The 4,323-nt window shown below is 42.9% G+C and overlaps 1 long non-coding RNA gene across 1 annotated transcript; it reads left to right on the plus strand.

Moving 5' to 3' along the window:
- Positions 1–939: 939 nt before the first annotated feature.
- LOC114460056 (uncharacterized) lies at positions 940–4,078 on the plus strand. The gene is made up of 3 exons (XR_003673527.1): positions 940–1,237; positions 3,333–3,472; positions 3,776–4,078. It is a non-coding gene; the product is annotated as an uncharacterized LOC114460056 (long non-coding RNA).
- The last annotated feature ends 245 nt before the right edge of the window (positions 4,079–4,323 follow it).

Consider the following 4,323-nt stretch of genomic DNA (forward strand, 5'->3'; position numbering starts at 1 on the left):
TCTTTGTTAAAGTCGTTCACAATGTGACTGGTACCAGTTACGTGTTCATGTGGAGTGTCACAGTGTGTGTGTTTGAACCTTCTCAGTTGGTCAAAAGGCCAATGAACACACACACACATATTTTAAATCATGCTTTAAATGTTTGTTATTTCAATAATCATATTTATTTATTTTTATAAAAGGAACAACACACATTCATAAACGTTTCATGGATCATTTTCATTTCTAGTCCCTGGACAGGTTGATGTCTTTATTATTCAATTAAAAAAAAAAAAAAAAAACAACTTATCAGTAATTTAAAAAAAATAATTTCAATCAAAAATAAACATTTTCAATCAAATAAAAAAAAGTGTTCAAATGCAAAAAAAAATACTTGAGACCCAAATAATTGGGTCTCAAGTACCTCTATGGTACCTCTATGGAGGTAATCTGGTCTACCTCCATAGACCAGATTATAATTTGTTGACAGAAAAAAGTTCAAATTCTAAGACTTTGAACTTGCATTAATGAATATATTTTATAAAATAAGTCAAAATGTACAGTATTACGAAACCAAAAAATACATGAAAAATTAAATTAAAAACTATATATATATATATATATATTTAAATATAATACTGTCTTTTCAGTATGGCTCTTCAACTCCACCCACTAATCAATGAGGGATCCTCCCACCCTTACAACATGACTCCACCCATCACCCTTAAAGTCCTCTTTGGGGAGGAGCTAGAGAGGGTTATAGCTTGGGGAGTTGTAGAAGACAAAATTGTCCCATGGACAATAAAGAACAACCTGGTTGCCATAGTAACCGATGCCAGGACTGTTTCAAAAACAAGTTTTTGACAAACAAAAAAAAAAAAAAAAATTGGAATAAAACATTTATTTTCAAGAAATATACCCTTGAGGGTAACCCCCCCCTACAGACTGATGATTGGAAGGCAGACAATGCTGTTTAAAACAGCAGGGATTGAGGTTGAGGACAGCCTCATTCAAAGTGGGAGGCTGCTCCTCAACCCTCCCTCAAAGATGGCTTCTGTTTCTGTTATATTCACATGTTAACTTACTATATGCCTTGTTTCTTTGTAGTTTGAACATAAATTGATGAGATCACCTGGTAAATGACTGACCATCATAATCTACTATTTACACCAACTCTTCTTTAATCCAGCTTTCAGATGCCAGAATGGTGTGTGTGAAGGGGAAAGACGTTACCATGGCAACGGTTACTATGCTAGAGGTAAGTTTCCCTTTGTAATGCAGCTCATCATTTATTGATAGAAAAAACAAACTTTAGATGATACATGCAGTCATTCTATCAGCACACAGTACATTACACAGTACAGTTCTCTGGATGAGTTTACAGACGCTGTGACGTCCTACATCAGCTTCTGTGAGGACAGCTGCATTCCATCAAAGACCAGGGTGAGTTATAACAATGACAAACCCTGGTTCACAGCTAAGCTCAGAGGGCTGAGGGCAGACAAAGAGATCGCTTTCAGGAGTGGAGACAGAGCCAGGTACAGAGAGTCGAAGTACACGTTTGAAAAGGAGGTGAGAAAAGCCAAACGTTTGTACTCAGAGAAGCTACAATATCAGTTCTCTCCAAATGACTCGGCTTCTGTCTGGAGAGGGCTCAGGCAAATTACAAACTACAAGCCCAGAGCCCCTGCTGCTGCTAACGACCTCTGCCTGGCCAACAGTCTGAATAACTTCTATTGTAGATTTGATAGACAATGGGACAGACCTGACTCCAACCCCCCTCACACCTCTGACCAGCCTCACTCCAACACCTTCACCCCCCACATCAAAGCTACAGTTTCACCCCAGCTGCCTACAGAGGCTCTCTCCCCTATCTTCCCCCCCTCCTCCCCCCCTCCTACAGAGACACCTTTCTCCATCAAAGAGAGAGATGTGAATAGACTTTTCAGGAGACAAAACCCCCGTAAGGCTTGTGGACCGGACTCTGTCTCTCCCTCTACCTTGAAGCACTGTGCTGATCAGCTGTCTCCAGTGTTCACAGACATTTTAACACCTCACTGGAGACATGCACCGTACCAGCCTGTTTTAAGGCCTCCACCATCGTTCCTGTCCCTAAAAGCTGAGGATCACAGGACTTAATGACTACAGACCCATCGCTCTGACATCTGTGGTCATGAAGTCCTTTGAACGCCTCATGCTCTCCCACATCAAGGACATCACCGACCCCCACCTGGACCCCCTGCAGTTTGCCTATAGATCCAACAGGTCAGTAGACGATGCTGTAAACCTGGCTCTCCACTTCATCCTCCAGCACCTGGACTCCCCAGGCTCCTACGCCAGGATCCTGTTTGTGGACTTCAGCTCTGCTTTTAATACAATAATCCCAGCTCTCCTTCAGGACAAGCTTTCCCAGCTGAACGTGCCAGACTCCACCTGCAGGTGGATCACAGACTTCCTGTCTGACAGGAAGCAGCACGTGAAGCTGGGAAAAACCATCTCTGCTCCCCGGACCATCAGCACTGGATCTCCTCAGGGCTGTGTTCTTTCTCCTCTGCTCTTCTCCCTGTACACCAACAGCTGCACCTCCTCTCACCAGTCGGTCAAACTCCTGAAGTTTGCAGACGACACGACCATCATCGGTCTCATCGCTGATGGAGACGAGTCCGACTACAGGTGGGAGACAGACCGGCTGGTGTCCTGGTGCAGCCAGAACAACCTGGAGCTCAATGCTTTAAAGACAGTGGAGATGATAGCAGACTTCAGGAAGAACCCAGCCCCCCTCACCCCCCTCACCCTGGGAGACTCTACAGTGAGCTCTGTAGAGTACTTCTGCTTCCTGGGGACCATCATCACTCAGGACCTCAAGTGGGAGCTGAACATCAGCTCCCTTATCAAAAAAGCTCAGCAGAGGATGTACTTTCTGCGGCAGCTGAAGAAGTTCAGTCTGCCAACAAAGATGATGGTGAACTTCTACAGCTCCATCATCCAGTCCATCCTCTGCTCCTCCATCACCATCTGGTACGCTGCGGCTACGGCCAAGGACAAGGCCAGACTGCAGCGTATCATCCACTCTGCAGAGAAGGTCATCGGCTGCAATCTGCCCTCCCTCCAGGACCTGTACGCCTCCAGGATTTTGAGGCGTGCAGGAAAGATTGTGGCCGACCCCTCCCACCCCGGTCATAAACTGTTTCAATCTCTCCCTTCTGGTAGGAGGTTTCGGTCCATCAGGACCAGAACCTCCAGACACAAAAACAGCTTCTTTCCCTCTGCCACCATCCACATGAACACACCCCAAGTCACCCACCATTTTATGTTTCTTTATTGTTGTGTTGACATGTTCTGCTCCTCTATAGGACACTCACCATGTGAGCGTTGTGCTGTGGAGTCTGGCAGCTGTTCTTCTATCACAATGAATACTAAGATATGTCTCACACACCTAAAAGACTCCAACTATGGCTTTTAGCTGCACTACAGTGACCTGACTGCTTTATAGGTGATTTTATACCTTTTTTCTAATCTTTTCCAGACAATTCTAACCAATGACAGAATGAGCTCATTAATAACAAGCCTGATATCAGTCAACATTAGCACATTACCATTAGCACTGACAAAAACATCAGGTGTATGCTTATAGATGTAAAGATGAAGCTTTTCTGCTTGTACTGTAGATAGAGCCACATCATTAATGTATCACATTATTATAAGATAGAGTAAAGTAGTCAGGAAGTCAGGATCTGTAGTTGATTTAGATTTAAATGTTTTATAATGCTGAAGATAAACTGTTTGTATGTTTTAGGAAGAGGAAACAACAATGAAGACTGTTGTAGTATATGAACCATTCAAAGAGATAGGACTTCTTTCTCACTGATAGCTCTGAAAATGGAGCTGAAATCTTTAGCAAACGCTCGCTGTGATGTCATCATCAGGACATTTAAACATAATACATTTAAATCAAGCCTACGACGGCTCAATGTTGCTAACAATGACGCTATGAGGATCCTGCTGAAAAAAGCTGGCTGGGAAAGTGTAAGTGAGATGTTCTGTCAAGCAGGAGTTTCTACTTTTCAGGCTCTTATGTAAAATGTGATGTATAAATGTATAGGCAGGCTAGAGGACTCTCAGAACACCATTATAATGCTGTTGACTAATCACCCTCATAGTGCTGTAAAATACCAGTCATCCTTGTGGAGGCACTGGTATGGGTGTCTTTTAGAAATAGCTGATATCTGTGATTGTTCTGATATTTTTATACTGTTTTTAATCCTAGTTTTATGTATTTGTTCATGTTTTTTATGGACTCCTATGTCTGCTAATAAAGATGATGATGAAACACAAAGCATGGCT

The sequence above is a fragment of the Gouania willdenowi genome, unplaced genomic scaffold (genome assembly GCF_900634775.1).
Source record: "Gouania willdenowi unplaced genomic scaffold, fGouWil2.1 scaffold_384_arrow_ctg1, whole genome shotgun sequence".
Lineage (NCBI taxonomy): Eukaryota > Metazoa > Chordata > Actinopteri > Blenniiformes > Gobiesocidae > Gouania > Gouania willdenowi.